The 23,933-nt window shown below is 50.9% G+C and overlaps 1 protein-coding gene across 12 annotated transcripts in view; it reads left to right on the plus strand.

The window, feature by feature from the left end:
* Positions 1–23,933, plus strand: part of Nav1 (neuron navigator 1) — a 280,922-nt gene that overhangs the window by 46,701 nt on the left and 210,288 nt on the right. Inside the window, exon 1 of one of the 12 annotated variants that reach the window (XM_087194149.1) lies at positions 6,195–6,471. The exons of the other annotated variants lie outside the window; for them this stretch is intronic. The gene's annotated coding sequence lies outside the window, so the exon portion shown is untranslated. Of the gene's footprint in view, positions 1–6,194; positions 6,472–23,933 lie in introns of those variants that run through there. 12 annotated transcript variants of the gene reach the window in all.

Raw genomic sequence — 23,933 nt, forward strand, 5'->3', positions numbered from 1 at the left:
CAGAATGAGGGTGGGAGAGCTGGGTGCCTGTGCTTCTGCCACTCTCTAGCTGTGTGACTTTGCACGTGTTATCTGTCCCCTCAGCATTCCTGTACCTTCTCTGTAAAGGAGCGATCATTTTCACCTAGTTGTTAGGTGGCCTAGCTCATGAGAACAGAGTGAGGAAATGCACACGATGGACGCAGCATAGTGCTGGGCCTGGGGAGCCGTGGCTGTGAGACAGGGGTAGCTCCTGGGCCAGACCCTTGACTTCCCTCTCTGTAAAAGGGTTTATCGTGGTCCACCTGCCGAGAGGCCACTGAGATGTGGTTATGCAGGGCAAGGCAAGAAGTCATCGACTCCTGCCCTGGAATGACTGTCCACCCGGAGGAGGGGAGCATATCCTTGGAGGACCCGACACTGGACACGCAGCAGCATGCGGGACAGAAGCCATCAAGAACAGTGACTCCTCCAACAGCTGTGGCTTTTAGCCCTCTGTGTGGGGTGGGAGGCTTGGAGTCTTAGGTAGGTTGGCTGCTTAGACCAGGAGAGCCAGAAGCAGGGTTGGGGGAGGTGAGAAGCAAGCTTCCCCCAAATGGGGGAGCAGAGGGAGCAGGTTCACCCCCTCAAGGACAGACTGCTGGAGAGTGTGGGAAGGAAACCCTGGAGCCTCCAGTGGGTAAAGACCGGCCGCCTGTCTCCTGGATGGGTTTGGTTTAGAAGCCCTCAAAAATAGTGCAATGTCTCCATTTCCTTTTGGGCAGGGCCTAGTGCCATTCGCCAGTAAGTGCATAATAGAGGCGGTGAATGGGGATTCTGGGAAAGGGAGAAAGGAATCTGCTTTGCCCTTTGTCTGCATGTCCTTGCATCTTCCCACTATCACCACAAGAGGGCACAATTGCCCAGCAGAACCCAGCCAGAGCCCCACGCCCTCCTCTGTCCAGCCAGCAGCTGGCAGAGCTGCATCACTAGGGCTGAGGATGCAGGCCAGATACATTGCTTCCTCTTCAGATTAGAAGTGTGAGGGTGGGAGCTTTGGGCTGGGGCGGCCCTGCACCATGTGGAAGAGCAGGCAGGGAAGTGCGAGGGCTCAGTGGCTGGGAGCAGAGCTGTTGCATCACCCTCAGTTTGGTTTATTGCGGCTTGCTGGGTGGTACCCAGACGCCTTATTCTTGGTTTCGGTTCCAGCTACTGCAAACCAAGGTTCTTGCTTTCTCTGACTAGGGTTCATTTTTCAGGACGTAAAGCCTGCTAGACAACTTGGTTGACAGGATATGGAGCAGGCTAGGATGCTGTTGGTTGACAAAAGCAGAAGGGCAGTGACCTTCCATCCTGGGTGCCTCTTCTTGTCCCCTTGGGGTTAAGGGGCCTTAGACAGGGCTGTCCTTTCCTCTCCACTCACCGCAAGCCCCCGTCAGGCCAGGACAATGTGCCCACTCCCGGCCTAGTCATGGCCATCCTGGGCCAGTGCCTCGGGGGCCAGAGCAAAGCAGAGGAGGAGCTGGGGTCAGGAGTTGGAGCCTGCCGCATAACACACCCGAGAGGCGAGGATCTCCCCAGACCTGGCCTCCTACTGCTCAAGGGCCAAGCCAGCGTTCTGTGGAAGGAACTGATATCTCTGCAAGTCTGGGTCTCTGTCGCCGCAGGGTAGCATTTCTGCAGACCCCTTCCAAGGATGAGGCAGCACAGAGCGCTTGGGATCTGTGGATCTGCGCCACAAGCCAAGGCCTCCCAGGGCTCTGGCACAATGACGGGAAGGCCAGGCCGCTGTCCCACCCGGGTGCCACAAAGCAGACAGTGGGCTGGGAGAGCATATAGTCAGCATTTCTGTGCATTTTCCACCACCACAGGCGTCCCTGTCGTGCGCCCCGTCATTATTCTTTCCAGAGGTCCTGAGTGCTGTGCTCACCCGGGAGCTGGCCTGGGCCGGGCTCCTGCAGTCACCTCCCTCCCCGAGACCCCAGGGAGCTCCGGTCCAGGCCACAGGTTGCCTCCCTGGTGGCGGGGCCCCAGCGAAGTGAGGAAGGGAGCTCCTCTGCGGTACTCCTCTTGGCTTTTCTTTTCTTTTTCTTTTTGGTACCAGGGATCGAAATCGGGTCCTTGAGCTTGTGCAGCAGGCGGTGAAACCACTGAGCTAAATCCCTGGCCCTTCCTCTTGGCTTTTCAAGGACAGTTGGCAGCCCCTCTCGCAGCTGGGACAGTCAGGAAGGTTGTCCCAAATGTGGTATGTTTAATATTGCAAGAATGGCCGCTTGTGGGTGGAAAGAAGGCAAGAGATTTCACGCACAGTGTGGCGTGACGGCAGGAAGGAACACTGCTCGGAGCTGAGTTTGAATCCTGAGCTTGTTACTTACTGGCCGGGAACCAACCTCAGTGCTTTTGTTTCTTGGTCTGTAACTGAGGTGGTTTTGAGGATTAAAGAAGCCCGAACCTGTACCCCAGGTAGGCACTTAGTAAAGATTAGTTTCTTTCACTTTCTATCATCTTTTTTCTAGGCTTTTCTGAGTCCTTTAATCCTGGATATGGGGAGCTTCCCAGGGGCTGAGATGCCCCCTCCTTGGTCTGTAGGCTCCCTCTGGGAAGCCCCGTTACTCGGGCCAGGGGGGCAGGTGCTCTATTTCTCCACTCATCTTGGGCCTCCATGAGGTCAGGGCCCGTGCCCTTCCCTTCAGCCTGGGGGCTCCAGCCCTTGCCATGCTCAGGGCTGTGGGCAGGAAGCACTGCTGTGGCACCGAAAATTACAGAGGGCTGGGAATGTAGCTCAGTGCAGAGGCCCTGGGTTCAATCCGCAGTGCCACAGAGAAAAGGAATGAGGACGGCACAGGGCGGGGTGGATCAGCAGGGCTATGTGTGGGAACGTGCTCAGTGATGGCTTTGCCAGGATGATAGCTCTGAGGATCAGAGGTGGCCTGGGCCTCGACTGAGCTGTCCTGGTTTTGCTGTGAAGCCCAAGGGAGGACACGTGAGGAAAGTGACAGACCGACTAGGAGGGGATCATACAGAGCAAGCTGGCAGGATGAGCGGGGCTCCTGCCCCAGCCTCAGCCTCTCTGCATGGGGAGAGCAAGAAACATCACAGGCAGCCTCTCAAGCGCCTCCGGACAGCAACCCAGCAAACCCCCCCCCCCCCTTGCCATTGCCCAGTGGATTTTCTCTGGTGAGGACCAGCCTGGGAGAACTCATCGGAACTGGGTCAGAGGAGGACACACGAGACCCCTAACTCCCAGATCTGGCCTGGTGGGGTGCTGGCACCCCAAATCTACCCTTCAAGCTCCATGGGATAGCTAGGCACAGTCCGGGCCCTCCACAGCGGAAGTAAGGAATAGCCCCAAACCCAGGGTCAGATGCCGAGGGCATGTGCTCTGCTGCAGGTGGCAAGCGGGGACTCTGACACCCCATCTCCGAGCCTCAGTTTCCTGGTCTGCATGAGAAGGACATTGATTCCGTTTCCGAGGTCTCTATGGGGGGTGAGGCAGCGGGGAAGAGCCCCTGGAGGGAGAACGCTGCACCCCTGCAGGGCGGGACCCTGCTGCAGAGGGAATCATTCCTGTTGGAGGGGACAGTGCAGTCTGCGCCCCTCCGCTGTTTGGGGTGCAGCCGTGACCTCGAGCACCTGTGAGTCCTTACCTGAGAGAGGGGAACGGGGGACCTGTCCTGTGCCTCTGAAAGAAACAATGTGCACCGTGACAGGTGACGGAAGCCAGCAGGGTCACCAGGCCAAGAGCAAGGTGTCTGCGGGGCAAATCCTTCCTGAGGCTGCAGGGAGGCTCTGTCCTCACCTCTCCTGCTCCTGGAGGCCATGGGATTCTGCAGCCGTGGCTTGTGCTCCTCCTTCTGACCCGGCAAGGGCAGCGCAAGTCCTCTTGGGCTCCGCCACTGACACAGCGACTCACTTTTCAGGACTTGTGGGTTAGATTGGGTCCACCTGGACAATCCAAAACGCCACCCCTCACTAGGACCGTGGCCTCCATCACATCTTCAGAGGCCCTTTGCCATTTCTGTAACACCCACAGCTTCTCTGGAGCCTGGGCGTCCTTGGGCCTGTCATTCTGCCCACCTCAGGGAAAACTAATGGTCCCTACTATAAAGGGTTGTTAGCGGGAATATAGGCTTTTAAAAAGGGAATATATGTAAAGTGACCATCACATAGAAGTGCAAGGTAAATACTTGGTTATCACTGTCATCATTTCTGCATAAGTCATGCAGTACTTTTCATTTTTATGTTATTTCTGCAGTACTGGGCATGGAACCCAGGGCCTTGCACGTGCTAGGCAGGCGCGTTACCAGACTGTGCTCTGGCCCACGTAGTCAGTATTCTTTAAAATTCCAGCACTCATTGCCACTTTTGGCAGTAATGAGGTAGTACAGGTCCTGGTTTCTGCCGGCTTGTTGTCATTCCCTCTCCCTGTGCCTCAGTTTCCTCAGGGTCAGGAGAGGCTGCCCTACACTTGGCGGCTCGCACACCCGGCCTGGGAGGCACACAAAGTGCCCCTTGTGCTCTGTGGTGGTTGCTGCCAGCAGCGGGCATGGGGCCCGGCCCACTGTGATCCCAGGGATGCAGCATTCAGCAAGATCACAGGGAAACAGAAGGGCCCCTTCTTTGGAGGGCAGAGAGGCTCCAAGCAGATCCTGCAGGAACTGAACCTCCTCTGTGGGAAAGAATCACTTCCCTTGTGAGGCGGTGGTGCTATTTGCAGAACGTTTTACAATCATTTTTATTAGCAGAGCCCCTGAGACCTGAGGATAATAGAGGGGTTGTCCCCTACCCCCTGCCTCTCTGGGGGAAACTGAGGCCCACACAGAATGGGTGTATTTGACCTCCAGGGACCTGGTGGCTTCATACCAGCATTCTGTCCCAGGAGGCACCAGACATCCCTGAATCCCCAGTCACTGAACTGACCTAAAAATTAAAACCCAAATGCCCCTGGGCACCCTTCTCTCAGACTGTTTTTTAAAAGACCAAATTTGAAATGCAGCCACCCTCTTGCGTGCCCAGGCTCCAGGGTCCTTTCTTTCAGATCTGGCTGCTCTTCCTTCCCGGCAGTGCTGAGCTCGCCCCACCCCATGCACACTCCTTCCTGTGGGCACCGGGGCCCCCACACTCTGCCCTCGCTGCACTGTGGCCTCCTGGCACGCATTCTATTCAGAAGGGGGAGCTCCTCGGCTGGCTCCTTCCAGCCCAGGGCGGACTGCCCCTCCCCAACAGCATGCAATCCACTCTGTTCTTGGAGAAGCTCCCCCTGGCCCCCAGGGCACCCTCCCTCCACCCCCCTCTTTGCTTTGGAGGTTTCCCTTCCCTCTGGGGCCACCATCCACCCGGTTCCCCCGCTCTCGGCTTCACCTGTGCCCAGGGACTTGCTCAGGGATGCAGCCTCAGCTACCCCATGGCTTTATCCTGGTACCTAGGCCCTGTCTGTCCTGGGTGTGGGGGTGCCTGAGGAGGCTTCCAACCCTCATCTCCTGAGCTTGTGCCACCTGCCCCTGGGGTTCCACAGCCACACCAGAACTGACAGAGTGCTTTCTTCCCCTGCCCACCCACAAACACAGGGCCCTCTTTGTCCCTTGAATTCTGGAAGGGAGCCCATGTCCCCCCATCCACCTTTCCTTTTTTCTCCTAAATTTTAATTAGCATCATTTTTTTCCTGATTAGCAAAACCTCATAAAAGAATAGAAAAACTTTAAGTAGAAAAAGTTCTCCACTCCACTCCAAAAGCTAATACTATTAACTGTACCCGGGATCAAACTTGGGGCCTTTCGCTTTTGAGGCAGGCGGCAGAACCACTGAGCTAAATCCCCTGCCTTTGGGTTGTTTTTTAAGTCAAATTTGTCTGTACACAATTGGGATTGTACTGTGCATGTAGTTTTGTAGTTTTGTTTCTTTGCTTAATACTATCTCAGGCATTTTCTCATACCATTCAGAGCTCCGTAGACTGTTTTGACCTTCTTTCATCCGTATATACCATAATTTGCTCATTTATCTTGGGCCCCTGGCACTTGTGGTCCCCACACCACAGGGTGGAGACTTCTGCAGTGTTTTGGAATCGTTGGCCCTTCCCCTTCCTCTCCCCCAGCCATCAGAAGATGAAAGTGATGACCAGCTGCTCTTCATGGGGCTCTGATTAGGATCTTGAACTGGAAACCAGTATCACACCCTCCCCACACCCTGCCCCTTCCTGCCTGACAAGATGGGAAAGCCATCAGCTGCAGGGGGGAGCTGACAAACATCCCCACCCTGTTCCTGGGGAACCAGCTTCTGTTGGTTCAGGGGGTTGTCTGTTTTTTCTGATGGGGCTGCCCACAGATTCGAGGGCACAGACTGGCCTGGTGGGACCATGTCCTGCAGAGATGAACAGGGGTCCGAGCCCCTTCAGCAGATGCGGGGGAGGGCTGAAGGTGCAGCTCGATGGAGTTTGTCGGACTAAGGGACCCCAAGGACTCTCCTGACTACACTGCTCAGAGAGGCACCCGGGGTCAGTCCCTGTGGGCTGACTCGGTGAGTAACATGGGCCCTGTGTGTGTAGACAACATACGTGTGTCCGAGGCTGTCAGCAGTGCGGGGAGATGGAACAGACAGCTCCTTGGATGTGTGTTCAAACCCAGTCTGGGCAGTGTCTGCCTGCGCTGCTTTCTATAGGAAGATGGCAACTGACTTGCCATTGGCAGGGATGTCTCCCCTCAAGAGGCTGTGGCTTCCTCTCACTGCACGGCACTCGCCTTGCCAGGCATGTGTGTTCCCAGGGCCTGGCATGCACCATCCTGGGAGGCCCCTGGTCGCCCAGGTAGCGGGTCCTTTCTGCATGGGGTACACACAAAGCGAAGTGAATGGCATGAGGATTGAGACTGGGAGACAGAGTCTCACTGGGTCTTCAGCCAGCTGTGCAGCCAGCTCTGTGCTGTCTTTCCTCCATCCCTGCCCTGCGATGTGAAGTGAGGGCACAGCCTCCTGAGTTGACGGAGAGAGGAGACTGAGGGCGGGGTGAACAGGCTGCAGGGACAGTTGTGGAGAGCTCCCCACTGCTTGGCGTAGTGGCGGCCTTGCTTGGCCAGTTCAGTTTGGGGGTAGCTTTTCTTGGCTTTCATTGTCAGTTTCCTGTTGGAAGATCTGGGCCACCGACTCGAGAACCCCAGAATCCTGGCTCGTCTGTTTCCCCTGAGGCTCAAAACTTGTTTGTCCACCCAGAATTGGCATCCCACCACCTCTCCCCAAGGCCACATCCCAGATCCCCGTGGGCTGCTCTGTCTGCTCCCTCTGAGCTTTGGCAGTGGTGCGCCTGGCCACCATGGAGCCCTGGACAGTCCCCGTGGGGGTCTCCATGGCTGCACAGTGGGCTCAGGCCAACATGGGTGTGATACAGACAATGACAGTGAGGCCTTTTGTGCTACCATCTTTGGCCTCAGTTTCCTCATCTGTAAGATGAGAATGGTAATACATACTTCATGAAGTGAGTCAGTAAGGTAATACAAGCAATGCATGTTTGCACAATGCCTGTCCCAGAGTACATGTTCGGGAAATGGGGCTCCATTGCAGTGGTCTTTGGGGCCTTAGGCTGCTCATTGATCCCCAGCAGGGTGTGTCTCGTCTGAAAGTCCAGATGTTCCTCATGCATGTGCAGAAGTTTCTGGGAGTCTCCTAGGTCAGTGGGCTTGAATGACAGGCCCTGGGGAGGAAGGTCAAACTCAAAGGCCAGGATGGCTGGGCCAGGAGCCCAGGCAGCTGTGCGGGGTGAGGCCTCCTCAGTTCCCCACTCCTCCCAGCTGCTTCCTGTTCGCAGGATGCAAGGGAGAAGTGTGTTTCCTCCCTGGGCTGGGCCAAGCAGGCGGCAACCCCCATGTCCACCCCAGGACCTCCCTTCAGAACCACCAGCGCCGCAAGGACAGTAGAGAGCTGGTCAGATCTTGGCCAGGTGTGGGCAGCAGCACTGGCCAGAGATGCTTTAGCCCTCTGGGGTCTGTGGCCATCTTGGGCTGCCTTCTGGGCAGCTGTGTTTCAGTGAGAGTGGACCTGGCCACCTCCTGGTTCCCAAGGCAACTGGCAGCTCCTGTGCTTCATGGATATGGCGTGATCTCCACCAGTGCCTGGGCCTGTACTGAGCTGGAGCTGATTTATGAAGGATCTGGATATCCAAAATTAGCATCACTTGCACTTCTTAAAGCAGATGACTCCGAGGATCTCAAACACACTGGTTCCCCACCCCACGCACACTCAAATAGTGCCATGGACCCCTGAGGCTCATAATTCAATCTTCCTTCACTTGACAGGGTACCAAAGACACCCTTTTGTATCCTTCCAATTTGACATCATGGAAGACATTCTAGATCAGGGGTGGCAAACCTATGGCACGCATGCCACAGCGGGCTGTTTGTTCTCACTGAAAGCCCTAAAAGGTTCGCCATCACTGTTTTAGATTATCAAGGGTACAGCTACATGTAAAACATTACCTAGGAAAGGCACAGTGATGCTGGCAGTGCCCATGTCTCTGCACTGCCTTCCTGGAGCAGCACCGAGGCGGGTGCTGTGTCATGGACTGAGGGGGACCCCTCAGGATGAAGACAGTCACCTCGGAATTTGGATGCCCCTTGCAGTTTTCCCTGTTCCACCCCTCTTGGCTCACCAGGGCCCCAAGACCAGGGCAGCATGGAGAGAGGAAGGTGCTTCAGGCAGAAACCCGGATCCTAGGCTTCTGACCAGTGGCATGACTCGGACAGTTAGCCTACTTCTCAGTTGCTGTCTTATCTGTGAAATGAAGGGAAAGACACCACCTGCTCCCACCCCCAGCTCACAGGGCTGTGATGATCATCACATGAGCTAACATATATGAAAACGATTTCACTGTGAAATGCCATACTCATTTTATTGATTCTGATGAAGTAAAGACACTGCAGCCATCCCAGGTGGGAGTCCCTCAGCCTCCTGTGTGTCCTGATTAAACTGACCTGAAAAACACAACAGAGAAATCAGAGCAGGTGGAAGGAAGTAGGTTCTCTCCTTTCCTGGAAGGAGAGCATGGCCCATATGCGGGCTGTGCCCACGGGTGCCCCCATCCAGGCCAGACTCAGCAACTAGAGATCCCACACTGCAGGGCCAGAGCCCTCCTTCTGGCCTTTTGGGAGGATGCCTGGGGGGACAGCCCTGAGTTCTGCCCCTTTCCAGCTCCAGGGACCTTGGTCACAGCCCCTGTCTGTGCCTTTGGACTCGGCAGGCACAGCCAATGAGAAGTCCAGGTTTGCAGCAGGGTCACCCCCTCCAGCCAGCTGGCCACCATCAGAGTGTCTGTCCTCAGAGAGTCAGGTAAGTCCCCAGGGCTGTGTGTGGTAGGGCCACCGGAGAGGCCAGAGGACCTTTGTCTGGTGTCCAGGGGACAGCACAAAGCTCTCTCTCCCTGTTTATGGTCTGGCCTGTGCTGGAAGGTCCTTGGCTGACTTCAGGCTGTGACCAGGGCCAAGGCTGGGGTTTGGGTGAAGCCCAGCAGGTAGTCACTGCTGCCCTCTCCCTTTCCTCCTCAAAAGGGGGGCCTGGCATATAGAGTACCCCTCCCTCAGGACCTGCGCTCCAAAGCAAGCTCTGTGCCCCGAAGCCCAGGTGTAGGAAGAGGGCTGCCTCTGCGGGGTCTCCGTCCCTAGACCTCAGGCCTGACAGCATGGCCTATTTTCTCCATAAGCCCGGTGGCTGCCTGTGCTCTGCTGCTGACCCTGGTCACCCGTTGCTAAGGCAACAAAGCCCTCTCATTTCCTGAGTTTCATAAAATCTCAGTACCCATTTCCGCTGTATCCACCCCCACCCCCACCAGTGTAGAGGTGCCCCCTGATTGCTTCTGTCTCTGCCAAGAGCTCCATCAGTCCTGTCGGGTCTGGCAGCCATTGATTTTGAAAGAGCAGAGTGGTTGGAGTGTAGGGTGAGCTATTCAGGCTCCTAAGACTGGTTCCTGAGTCCCTGGAGGACTAAACAAACGATGGCACGTGAGGAAGTGGAAATATGACCAATCTCTCTGAGCCTTATTTGCATCAGGACAGTGGAGGGGGTGGTGGAGCCAGTGTGAGAGTCATAATAGGTGCCCAGTGCTGAGTGACAGCCCCCTTTCCTCTGGCTTCAGGGCTGAATATGCCCGCAGGCCAAGAAGCAGGCATCTGCGGAGCATCCTCTGTGATCTGAGTACTGCTAGGCTCCTGGCTCTGGGGGTGCCATCCCTGCTGTTAGGCACTTTGTAGCACAGCTGGGCAGGCAGGCCCCGCCATGATGAGATCACAGGCAGAGTGGGCCACAGAGCACATCCAGAAACCTCACTGCAGGGCCCCTCAGTTATCCGGCACTGAGAGCTGGGAGCCTGACTAGGCTTTCTATTTTGCATAGAATTGCTTATTATGATGGGGTTTTTTTCTTTAGCAGAAAATTTTCTTTCCTAATTTGGTTTTGTTTATTCCACTATTAAAGTGGGATTACATAGGAATTTATCCCAAGTATATGATCATCAGTGTGTACAGAGATCTAGCTACAGGAATGTTCTCTGCAGGACTGTTTATACAAACAAGTTGAGTGGGTAACAGCACCAGATGTGTTAGTGACACCCTGGTGTGGCCATCTAGTGGAAGGGGAAGTGGCTGACATGCCTGGTGTACCCATGGGGAAATGTTAACACTTCATGTCTTCACTCAGTCATTCATTCTTCTAATCACCCATCAACGAATATTCACTGAGCTTGTGCCAGGGGAAGCAGGCCTATGCAAGAGAGTGTTTGTCCAGTTTTTCATGGATGAGAGTGTGATCAGAAACAAAGAGAAAAATGTGGGATTAATTGATCTTGAGGAAACTGGAGGAGCGGGGATAGTTAGACACTGTCTCAGTCACCTTTCAAGACCCTGGGACACAATACCTGACACCCACAGCTTAAAGGAGGAAGAAGGTTATTTTGGCTCATGTTTCAGTCAGCGGTCGGCCACTCCCAAGAAGAAAGCACGGAAGAGGGGCCTGGTGGAGGAAAAGCTGCTCATGTCATGGTGGCAGGGAAGCGGTGTGAAGGGAGGCGCTATACCTTCCAGGCCATGCCACCAGTGACTGGCCGTTTCCACCCAATCCACTAATAAATGTAGCGTGCACCCCATAAGCCATCACCTCCCAAAAGCCTCACCCCTGAGCGCATGAGGCTTTGGGGATATAAACCGTAACAGACACCCCAGGACTGAGGCAAGTGATGTGCTGCATACAGGCTCAACAGGGGCAGGAGCATTTCCAGTCTGCAGGGTGGGGGAGGCCAGGCTGGCTTCTATGGCTCTGAGAGCAGTGTTATATGCCCCCCCCACTCCTCCTCGTTCTCCTCCTGTCTCTGTCTCTGTCTCTCTCTCCCCTCCCTCTTTCTTTCTTTCTTTCTTTCTTTCTTTCTTTCTTTCTTTCTTTCTTTCTTTCTTTCTTTCTTTCTTTCTTTCTTTCTTTCTTTCTTTCTTTCTTTTCTTTCTTCTGGAAATTGAACCCAGGAGTGTTCTATAACAAAGTTATACCTCAACCTTTTTTTTTTTTTTTGGTATCGGAGATCAAACTCGGGACCTTGTCCTTTGTGAGGCAGGAGGTGGAACCCCAGCCCTTTTTTAAAAAATTTTGAGACACGATCTTGCCAAGTTAACCAGGCTGGCCTTGACCTTGCAGTTCTCCTGTTCAGCCTCCTGAGTAGCTGGGATTATAGGCATGTGCCCCCAAACCCACAAATTCAAGACCAGAAGTCAAGAGAACTGGGTTCTAATTTCTCTTAGCCTTTGTTGCTATCAGTGAACAGCCACAACCATCTGACCCATACCAAGTCCTCACAGGACTCAGTGAGGCAGTTCAGTAGCCCTCTCTAAACTGTGCAGAGGTGAATACGCAGAGATTTGTTTGGATTTATTTTGTTTTTTCAGAACGGTGCACCCTCATTGCTCAAATAGAAGCTCTGGGGCATGGGGTGACGTTCAGCTGTGTTCTTCTTGGGATTCACTTCTCTTTCTGTTCTGTGACTTCTCCCCTGCTGTTTGGCCATCCCTCCACCCCTGCCTATTCCACTCCCTGGAAGCCTGACCAGTCACTGTCAGCCCAGCAGCCAACCTGAGCTCCATCTGAAGCCAGCGTCCACTGGGAAGGGTCTGTGGAAAAGCCCACCCCTTGGCAGTAAATAACCCGACTTCACTTCAAGCCCCAAAGAAGTGTTTATTTCTGTCGGTCAGGCTCAGATTAAGTTGCATGGATGCAGGGTCTGTCCCGGAGGAGTTCACCTCCTAGGCCAGACTGTCTGAGTAATTAGAGGACACAGATAGCAGGACATCAAGCCAAAGCAGCCCACAGGGTGCTGACCCTGGGGTATTGATTTCCCAGAATGTGGCTGCTAACTCCAGAGAGCCAGAGGGGTGTGTGTGTGTGTGTGTGTGTGTGTGTGTGTGTGTTACCAAGAGGAAGAAAAGGAGGAAGGATGATAGGATGATAGGAAGGAAGAAGCATGGATGCAAATCTTTGCTCCTCCTCTGGACCAGCTCTTCCTGGTGCAGTCCCAGACGTGGCTCTCGTTCCTTTCCTCACGTCTCTGACACTGCCCCCTTGCTGCCTTGACGTCAGGACCTCCCATAATGATAGAGGAGGCCCAAATTGTCTTCCTCCCCAGTCTGCCTGCTTTCCTCCTTCCCCCGTGGTTGGCTCCAGATGTGGCTGCCCTGGGGAGAGCCACAAGAAACCAAGACCAGCTCAGCTTAGCATGGGACTGCACACTGCTGGCTTGGCAGCTTATGGAGCTTTCCATGGCCTCCACGGACTCTGAACACCCACATTTCCCAGAAGGTGGCTGTCGCATGGCTGGAGCAGACCCACTGCCACCCTGCCCATTGGGTGAGAGGAAAACTCGACCCAAACTTCAGCTGCCTGGACCCACCCAGAGAGCCACCTCATCTCTAGACAGCCCAGTCCAACCTGGCTGTCTCTGCCTAGGAGAGTCTTAAGAGAGACCCATTATAATGCAGTGATTCAGAGTGGACCCTGGGAAGGTGGGCTGGGTTCAAATTTTGGTGTCTCCACTTACTAGCTGTGTAATCTTGGACACTTTATTTAGCCTCCCCAAGCCATCTGTAAATGAAATAACAATAGTGCCTTTCTCCTCGGCTTCTTATGCTGATTAAGAGAGTTAGTATATGAAAAGTATGTACAGTGGTGCCAGGCACATAGTGAACAGTCAACAAATAGCTGTCATTAATTGGTTTGGGGTCATGGGCCTCTTATAGGGATCTGATGGAAACTGTGGGTCTTGTGTTCAAAATGCACATTATATACAGTTCCAGGGGCACCTGGACCCCAAGCTAAGAACCCAGTCTGGACAAACTGTAGAGTTTTATTTCTGAGCCTTTATCAAGCACTCTTCAGTGGAGAGGTCCAGGCTGCACACAGGGGAGGAAACCAGAGGGGCCTTGTCCCAAGGAGACTCGCCTGGCGCCCACACTCTGTAGTCTGAGGCAGGAAGGTGTTAGATGAAGTGCTGGGAAGTCCTATGAGGGAACTGTTTCCCTGGAGAGCTCCAAGACGGCTTCATGGAGGAAGTGGCATGAGAATTGGACTTTGTGGGATGCTGGGCTTGGATCCTGGTCAGAGTGGGCAACCTAGGGGGCCCAGAACTGTCCAGCCCCTCAGGGTTGTTGTTAGCACGCAGAATAACTCAGCCCCACTTCACCTCACAGAAATTTCTGGGTAACTTCTTGAGCTAGTGGGAAGGCTCAAGAGCCAGGCCTGGAAAACTTACAGGCACTTCGGGCAGCTGGTGGTCAGATCCACTGCCCAAGTCACACCACAAGAAGCCTGCTCAGCTGCCACCATGAGAAACTAAGTAGAGGTCATCAGCAAGGATCCAGCTTTGCAGGTGGAAGGAGGCAGAGTGGGCGGGGCTTGTGGCTGGCCCCTTATTGCCCTGCCTCTGCGCTCTTACTGGGGCACTGTTGCTCTTGGCAGGGGCTTGGAAGGCAGGGAGCATGGGGGGCCCTTCCACTCTGGCACAGGAAGCAGAAGGCTGCAGAGTGCCCGGGCCTTCACCCAGTACGCCCTGGGAAAAGCCACAGACTTCCCTGGAAGGGCCCATCTTCACCCTCCACTTTCTCTCTCTTTTTTTTTTTGGTACCGGGGATCGAACTCGGGTCCTTGCACTTGCACAGCAGGTGATGAAACCACTGAGCTAAATCCCTGGCCTTCCACTTTCTCTTTTGAAGTCCTGACACAGAGTGAGACAGCTGAAAGTCACTCCACCTTCTCTGTTCAGAGCCATTTCTGACCTCTGGGACTTCCCAGTCATCCCCTTTCATAGTGACAAGGGTGGGAAGCAGGTGGGGAGAGAATCAGAAACCTGGGGAGAGATGGATGTGCCTCTTCCAGGGCTCCCGGTGGACCCTGTCCGACCTTGCCCTCTCCTACCCTCATTGCCCTTTTGTGTCTTCTAGACTCTGTCTTTTAGCCTTTTGCCTGTGAATTGCTGAGCAGTATGATCTAGCCCTGTCCATTAAGGAATTTATAGCGTGTTCAGTTTGATTCAGCTGGTACTTATTGACATCTACCTTTGGAAACACCAAAATCCACAGGAGTTAGCAGATCTTGTATTGAATCCTGTTGGAAGGAGAGATGTCCAGTTGGATGATAAATGTGTCTGCCCTTGGCTGCCCCCCAGTGTGATGGAGAAAGCATCCCCAGACCTCTGTTTGCAAGAATAATCCAAACCCAGGCAAGGAGAAATAAGTCTATACTGTTACAAGTAAGCAGGAAACTGCCAGAGCTCAGAGTGGTGACAGATCCAGAATGGGATCAGCAAGGGACTGTTTCTTTGATAAAGTGTTTCTTGATTTTATTGTGAAGGAAAGAAAAGAAGGGACAAATGGTGAAGTGAAGGTCTAGACTAGAGCATCTGTTTGCATCTCGGTCCTTGATTCCCAGGCATGGATACTTTTTCTTACCTTTGTGTGGCTATTCACAGACTCATTTTGCCATCCTTGCATGGTTTTTACAGTTGTAACTGTTTATTTTTTTATTTTTTATTTTTTTTATTTTTTGGTACCAAGGATCGAACTCGGGACCTTGCGCTTGCGAGGCAGGCGTCAGAACCACTGAGCTAAATCCCCAGCCCTACAGTTGTTACTGTTTATTTATATTTATTTATTTATTTATTTATTTATTTATTTATTTATTTATTGGTACTGGGAATTGAACTCGAGTCCTTGCACTTGCGCAGCAGGCGGCGAAACCACTGAGCTAAATCCCCGGCCCAGTTGTTACTGTTTATTAAACTTTATTCCAAGTGAATTGTAGATTCTTGTCTAGTTAAGATAAATAAGACAAAAGGATTCAGTGTACACATTTCCAGTTTCTTGCAGTGCTAACATCTTACAAAACTATAGCATTACTCTTGTGGCCGTGGAATTACAATGGATCCAGTCCAGTTGCAGAGCACTTCTGTCACCATGAGCTCCTCAGACTGCCCTTTCACGGCCACGTCTGCTCCTCTCCTGCTGCCACCCTTCTTTGACTCATTTGTTCTCCATTTCTGTACTTTTGTCATTTCTGTACATTTTGTCATATGATGCAATCATAGAGCCTGTGACCTCTCAGGACTGGATTTTTCACTCAGTGGAGATTGATCCAGTTGTGTATTTGTACTTGCTTCCCTTCTCCTGCTGAGTTGAGTTCCATGGTATGGATGTACCACAGCCTGCTTCATTTATTATGAAGGAAGGAGTTGTTTCCAGCTTTGTGTTACTAAGAATATAGCTGATGTATTCATTTGTTTGGAGGTTTTATGACTGTAAATCTGGAATAGAGAGATGTTGGGTTGTGTGTTTAGCTTTTTAAGAAACACCTGGCCAGGGTGGGGGGTTTAGCTGCCTGCCTCATAAGCACAATGTCCTGAGTTCAATCCCCGGTACCAGAAAAACAGCTGGCCAGATGTAATGATGCATGTCTGTAATTACAGCTCTCAGGAGACTGAGGGAGGAGAATCTCTGCAAGTTTGGGCTACATAGTGAATTCAAGCTGGTCTTGTCACCAAAAAAACCCAAAAACCACAAAAACTGGCCAAATAATTTTCCAAAGTGTTTGCACTATTTGACATTTCCACTGGCTGTGTATGAGTGATTCCGTTTCTCTGTACCCTGTCCAACTTCTAGTGTTGCCCCATTGAAAAACTTTAGCCATTCTGTTATGTGTCTAATGATATCTCATTCTGATTTTTGTTTTGGTACTGGGGATCAAACTCATGATCTTTTGTGAGGCAGGCATGGTGCAACTGAGCTAAATCCCCACTCCTCATTGTGGTTTTTAATCTGCACTTCTCTAATGGCTTACGATTTTGAATTTCTTTCCATGTGCTTATTTAGTTATCTGTGTATCCTTTTTGGTAAAATGACTCTTCATGTCTTTTGCCTACTCTGAATTGTTTCAATGCTCACTGTTGGATTTTGAGAGTTCTTTATGAATTCTATATGCTTTATGAATTCTTTGTTGACTGTGTGATTGGCAATTTTTCTCTCCTATTATGTAGTTTGTCTTTTCATTCTCTAATTATTAGGATCTTTTGCAGAACAAAAGTTCTTTAATTTTGTTGAAGGATAATTTATCATTTTTCCATTTTATGGATTATATTTCTGTTGTTAAGTCTTAGACTCTGCATAACCCCAGACCCCAAAGATGTTTTTCTGTATGTTTTTCCTAAAATGTGTTTAATATTTAAAGCCATGAGGCATTTTGAGTTAAATTTGTATAAAGTATAAGACAGGCTGAGGTTCATTTTTTTGCTTATGGATGTCCAATTGCTCCAGTCCTAGTTGTTATAAAAGCTCTCTTCTTTCTTTGAACTGCTTTTACACCTTTGTCAAAAACCATCTGGGCTAGGGATGTAGCTCAGAGTGCTTGCCTAGTATTAGGCATGGCCCTGGTTCTATCCCAGCACTACAAAAAATAAATAAAAATCAGTTGGGCATATTTCTGTGGATCTACTTCTGGGTACTCTATCATGTCCCTTTCTGTTTAGAGAAATTCCTTCAGTCATTCTTTTTTCAGAGGTGGGGGAGACAGGGTCTAACTATGTAGTTAAGACTGTCCTTGAACACACTGTAGCCTAAACTGACCTTGATGTCCTCCTGCCTCAGCCTCCCAAGTGCTGGGATTACAGGCTTGCAGCATCACAAACAGCTTTTAAATTCCTTTAGTCATTCTCTCAGGATACATATACTGACAACAAATTCTCTTAATTTCCCTTCATTTGAGAATGTTCTTGATTTTCTCTTCATTCTTGAAGGATATTCTTACAGGGTATAGGATTCTAAGTTAACAACTCTTCCCCCCACCCCTGAGCACTTGAAAAATACTGTTCCACTTCCCTTTGGTCTCCATGGTGTCTGATGAGAAATCTGCTGTCATTTGAGTTGCTTTCCCATGTAGATTAGGTTCCCTGTGTTGCTGACAACTTTGGAGATTTTTTTCTTCGCCTTTAATTTGCAGATGTTTAATTGTGATTTATCTTGTTGTAATTTACTTAGGTTTATCCTATTTGACATTTGCTCAGTTTCTTGAGTCTGTAGGTTTATGCCTCTTGCCAACTTGGGGATGTTTTGAGCCCTTTTCTTAGAGGGCTTTTCCAGCACCACCCCCCTTCCTCCTTTCATACCAGAGAACCTAGAGTCATGGTATCTAAAGTCAGGAAGAGAAGGAATCCAACTCCAGAAGAGAGAAAGGGAGAATTCAATTTTCCTCCAGTAACATGACAGTTAGATCTTTCATGATAGCCCCTGGGTCCCCAGGGGTCTGCTCTGTTGTATTTCTGCTGTGCACACCATGTGATTTCTGTTAGTCTACTTTCTATTCCACTGATTCTTTGTTCTGTCTCCTCCATCCTACTATTGATCTGTCTGCTGAGCTTTGTATTTCAGTTACTGTGTTTGATAGTCTAAAATGTTCCATTGAGTGCTTCCCTATAGCTTCCCTTCTCTATTCTTCCTTACTGCCGGCTGGGGGTAGAGTTCCAGTCCTCTGGGTGTCTTCTGACACCATCTTCCATGGTGAGGGGCAGGTGCTTCATTCCTTCCAGGTGGGGCTGGGGGCCCAGTGTGGTCTCCGCTGACCATGAAGGGGGAGGTGTCCTCAGACAAGCAGGGGGGATGAAAGTTTGGGCTCCTCAGCCTTCTCCGACACCACCCTGCTGCCTCATCAGAGCCCAGCGAGGGTGAATTCTTCCCACTTGGCCTTGCTGGTGTGGGCATAGGTGGAGCACAGTTTTTCCTATGGCATTTGGCAGGAGTGAGCAGTTATTGTCTGTAAGTTTTCTGTCCTGCTGGGCTGTCACTTTTCTGCTCTTTGGCAAGAGGCAGCAGACTTTTATGGAGGTTTCTCTTGTTGTGGGCCACTGGTTTTTCTGGGTGGCTGACCTCTTTACTCCAAGTTTGGGGTATAAAGAGCCCTCATCACCATGTCATGCTCCAGTCCCAGGTCCCTAGCCCATCTGCCTTTCAGAGTCTTGTTATGTTTGCTTTATATCTAATGTCCAAAGGCTTTTAGTTGTACTTAGGGGAAGAAATAGAGAAAAGTACTGCAGTTATTATTAGTCAGGGTTCTTCAGAGAAACACAAACAATAGGAGACATAAATAGATATGAATAGATAGCAAGATATAGATAGTCGAGCTGGTAGGATGGCTCGGTCCAGGTCCATAGGCCCCAGAACCAGGGAAGCCAGTGGTATACCTCTCAGTCCCAGGTCAAAGGCCTGAGAATCTCTGGGGGCCACTGAGCAAGTCACAGGGTCCAAAAGCCAGAGAACCTGGAATCCTGGTATCTAAAGGCAGGAAGAAAAGGGAGTCCAGCTCCAGAGAGAGAAAGAGAGAGAATTCCATTTTCCTCTGCCTTTTTGTTCTGGCTGGGCCATGAGCTAATTGAATGGTGCTCCCGGCCCCACATTGGTGAGGGTGGCTGTTCCTCACCCAATCCAGTGATTCAGATATCAGCCTCTTCCGGGGACACCCTCCCAGCCATTCCCGAAATACTGCTTTCCTGGCCACCCCTTAATCCAGCCAAGTTGATATCTAAAGTTAACCACCACACTATTCCATCCTCCTGGAATTATTTTCTTGAACAGCTGTCTTATGGCAGCACTTAAAGACAAATTAAATTATTGCTTTGTTTGTTTGTTTTCAAAGAGCTCAAAGCCTAGCTGAGGACAAAGGCATGCAAACAAATAGATCAAATACCATGTTCTCAGTGCTTTAGTAGAAGACAAGATATCCTGGAGGCTCATAGAAGCTGAAGTCACCACCCTACCTGATAGATGGGGTGGGGGCAAGAATGTCTTCTTGGAAGAGGTAGGTTATGCTTGTGCCAAACTTTGAAGATAATCAGATTTCTGGATGGGCAAGATGGTAAAGGACATGCCACCCGGGAAAACAGCAGGTACAAAGGCTTAGAGACATCAAACAGCAGGAGAGTTCCAAGAAGTCACTCCAGGAGAGAAGGTAACAGAGGTAGGGAAGAGGTAGACACCAAATCACAGAGGGCATTGCTTGTTATTTGGATTTGCATTTCTGAGAAGTCATCCCAGGGAGGACCAGTGCAGGAAGGGAAGAAACCAGAGGGCAGGTTTACGCTGTGGTCCGAGTGACAGTTGATCATAGACAGTGATGGTGGAGATGGATTGTAGGGACGAACCCGAGAGGTACATAGGAGACAAGATGCACAGGATGGAATGGATAAGGAGAAAGGAGGAGCTCACCTCCTTAGGCTCTGTGTGCCAACTAAGAGAAGTACTGGGTTCTGAGAAAGGAAGGAAGAAAACAGATTCAGCTCTAGATGTGTCAAGTGTGGAGTGTCTGGGAGCAGCCCAGTGAGGATGGACAGGTATCTAGCAGAGAAGTTAAAGACAGAGAGAAACCTCACATAGAACTGATAGCTTAAAACATAAAGCTCCTTGAGAGGACTCTAAGATTTTAAAGAGGAGGGCAATGGGAAGTAAAAAGAATTAAGATGGGTCATGCGCACGCACCAAATCTCCATGATGAATGTAATTATGTACAGCAAATGCGTGCTATGTTTTTAAAAAGGAATTTAAAAAGAAGACAGGAACAGAACCACTATGTGTAAGGGATGGCCAGTGGAAGAGGAGCCGTGGAAGACACTGTGGGGTCTGAGAAGCCCACAAGCAAAGTCCATTTGTATTAGTCTTAGCAGAAACCACATTACATCTTTACCAAGGAGGGGTTTTGACGCAAGTCACCAGCTGCATGGACGAGAGGGCACAAGGAGCTGAGCAGGGAGGAAGTGGCCACCGTGGCGGGAGAGAGACCAAGGCCCCTGGATCTGGAACCATAGAGGGTCAGTGTTGGGGTTCTGGGGCCACCGAGGAGTCTGAGGTCCTGCTGGAGGCACTTCCTGAGGCAGAGAGGAAGAGAGAAGCTCTCTACCTCTCACCCTCCGTGTCGCACCAGTGCCTCCCGTTGGCATAGTCAGCCTACAGGCACTGGGCAGCACCCCCACCCAGGGGACAGCAGTGGATGCAAACATGAGCCATGGGACTGGCACAAGACCACAGAGCCCGGAGTTCAAGTTTATTTTGCAGTGTCCAGTGGCTCAGAGAGGCCAGCTGACCTAAGGAGAAGCCCAGGATTGAGAACTAGGAGAGCAGGGTGGACTTGCTTGGGGAAAGCACTGAACCCTGGTCCCGGGCTGGTCAACAGTCCCAGCTCACTGACTGCAGAGAGGCTGGCAGTGACCTCTTCCTCAAGCCAGACCCCCTATTCTCCTGAATGCCAAACTCACCGCCCCCTGGCTGGTCTTGAGCTCCTCTCCAAGCTGCTCTCTTATTTCTCCAGCCTCTGGAGACCACATGTTCCACAGCCCTGGGAGCTGGGCCCGAGGCTGGCCCGGTGGGGCTCAGCCTGTGTCCTGATGGTACAGGTGTCTGAGTGAGCTGAGCCATGGCTCAGCCCCTGCCCTGCCTGGCTGACTTCTTTGTGTGCCTTGGCTACACCAGGCTCTCTGCATGGGTATAATAGTCCCAATCGCTGTGCTTGTCGGAGAGCAGACAGCAGGGCAAGGCCCCATCCAAGGCTCATCAGCCCCCGTGCCCCAGCTGCGTTAATTGTCCAAGTCCTCCAACAAGCCGACCCTGTTTTCATCTGCAATTAAGACAGAAAGCTCGTTATCTCTTCTGCTCCCATTATCTGCAGACTCTGCTAAGGAGCTTTCTCTCAAGAGCAGCACCTGCAGAGGCCAACGGAGGTTGGCGTTAACCCCTTCCCTGATGGAGTCAGGAGCCTCGGTGCCAAAGAAAATGAGAGAAACTGGCTCCTGGGGCTGGTGGGAGGCGGGGTGGCATTTGGGCCCTGGCATGGTTCTCTCACACTATCTGGGTTACACTGGCCGAGTGAACAGTGTAACTTTTCGGGGCCTTCCAAATTCTCTCTTCCCCTTCCCAGGGAAGCTATGGAAATGAGTAAGACACTGTTCAAGTTGCCAGCTCCCTTGAGTAACTGTAAATTCCCATCTTCTCTTATCATGGCCAGTAATACTTCTAATAGTCAAAATTTGAGCCTCAAAATAAAGCATGTAAATAAATAGCCTAATGACCAGTGCTGTGTCTAGGGGAGAGGCACCCACAATGGCCTGGAGCTACCCAAAAGGAGCTTGGCATAATCCCACTGGGCATCACATCCTTCAGCAAGTCATTTCATCTCTCTGCACTCTAGATTCCTCCCCTGCAAAAGTAGAGAATCCAATCATAATGTCTCCAAGGTCCTTTCCACCTGAGAAATCCCACTACCCATGATGATTCGTGGTGTGAAACAATTTGAGAAGTAAGGAAACTAGCATTTATTGTACCCTGGATTGTGCCAGGTCTTTCATATGCATCATTACTCTCATTTTAAGTATGAGAAAAGTAGGATTCAGAGAGGTGTTTAATAAGTTGCCCAAAGTGAGATATCTAGTACCTGGAGGATTCTGGACTCAAATCCATATATGAGGCTGTAAAACCATTGCTGTTTGCATGACGTCCTGTGTTCTGTTTGTTTTGTTTTGTTGTACTGAGGATGGAACCCAGGGCCTCATGTGTGCCAGGCAAGTGCTCTACCATTGAGCTAATCTGCAGCCCATGACACCATATTCTAAGAGGCTGAATATCCTGTGCTTCCTTACAAGACAGAGCTGCACACAGGAAAAAAAGTAACCTCGCTAAAGACAAAGATGCTGAGTTCTAACTCTTTAACTTCTCTGGCGTCGTAATGTATTTGGGAATGAATGAATGAGAGTGACTAAGAGATTGCCTGAGATGTGGATCCAGACTCCTAAAGAGTTTGCATATTTTTCAGGCACCGGACTCTCACTGCCGCCTGAGCAAACTGAGACCTGGAGTTGGAACCCAGCTGCTAAGTTGGCAGCAGGCTCAGCCTGGGATTGCTCGTGTGCAGCAGGGCCCACGGCAGCCTGACGAGAGGCCTCCCGAGCCCATTTCTAGAATCTCCAAAGTCCACAGAAGCTGCCCCTGGCTTAGCCTGTCTGTCCAACTGATGGGCTGGGACAGTCCAGATGCTCTACAAGGCCTGGATTCTGGACCTTCGCTCAGTTTGCTAATCTGTCTCTGACTCATCCAGAGATAGGGGCCCGGGGAGAATCTGGAACAGACAGGAATGGGGCAGGGATCAGGGAGGGTCTTGGCCAATTGGCAGGGAGCCCAGATCCTGACATCTTGCAGTGGGGTGGGAGATGGGGTGGGAGATGGGGTGGGAGAAAACCCCTGCATTTCCAAACCAAGTGCTCACAGGAGAGAAAGGCCTAGAATCAGCTCACCGAGGTCCTCTCCCTGCTGCTCCGGCCCCACACATAACTGCTAAGCAAAGTGCTTCCTGTTTTGGACTCCCTGTTTAGATAATTGTCCCAGGGGTCTGACCTTCTCCTCAGTCTCTCAAGCTTCATGCAAATTCTTCATGCCTCGACTCCAAAATCAGGCCCTCGGCCAGCTCTAGCTGGTTTTAGGAGTCCATGTGTATGATGCCTTGTCTTCCATGGAGGGCTTTTTATGGAGTACTGAAAATCCTTAGACAGGAAGCCTCAGCATGTTCTGTGGTTTCTTGCAAGATATGCTATGAGAAGAAATAAGATGGTAGGGGATGCACAGAGATGCATCCCTGCAACAGCAACACCTGCAACAGATGATTGTTGACAGCTGGTTTTTGAAATGCAGTAAAATCCGTCTGTCTTTTGGAATCTTGATCTGCATTAGCATAGGAAAGGCTCTGAGAAGTTCGTCATTCACAAGCATCAAAGAAAAATAGATAAATTGGACTTAATCAGTGGAGATGGAGGTTAAATCACTGGTTGCCAGAGGCTGGGGGGCAAGAAAAATAGGGAATGACTAATATTGGGTATGTTTCTTTTGAGGACGGTGAGAGTATTTCGGAATTACACAGTAGTGATGATTACACAACTTTACAAGTATATTAAAAACACTAAATTAATTATGTACTGTAAAAGAGTGATTTTTTTTTTTTCCCTTTGGTACCGGGGGATTGAACTCGGGACCTTACGCCTGCAAGGCAGGCAGTGGAACCACTGAGCTAAATCCCTGGCCCCGTGAATTTTATTATATACAAATTTATCTCATTTGTTTGGTTTTTTTGTTGCTGTTGTTGTTGTTGTGTTTTGGTACCGGGGATCGAACTCGGGACCTTGTGCTTGCAAGGCAGGTGCCGGAACCACTGAGCTAAATCCCCGGCCCTAGGGTTCTTTTTTTAAAAAAATTGAGATAGGGCCAGGGATTTAGCTCAGTGGTTTTGCCACCTGCTGTGCAAGAGCAAGGACCCGAGTTCCATCCCCCGTACCAATAAATAAACAAACAAACAAATAAATATTAAAAAATTAAAAAAGAACCCTGTTCAAACTCAACATTTCTTTAACTACATAAGAATATAGACCCTTTTTAGGTAAGAGGACCCATTATTAA

This window comes from Heterocephalus glaber, unplaced genomic scaffold (genome assembly GCF_053883595.1).
Source record: "Heterocephalus glaber isolate CG9 unplaced genomic scaffold, H.glaber_assembly_v1.0 deba00001600, whole genome shotgun sequence".
In the NCBI taxonomy this organism is placed as follows: domain Eukaryota; kingdom Metazoa; phylum Chordata; class Mammalia; order Rodentia; family Bathyergidae; genus Heterocephalus; species Heterocephalus glaber.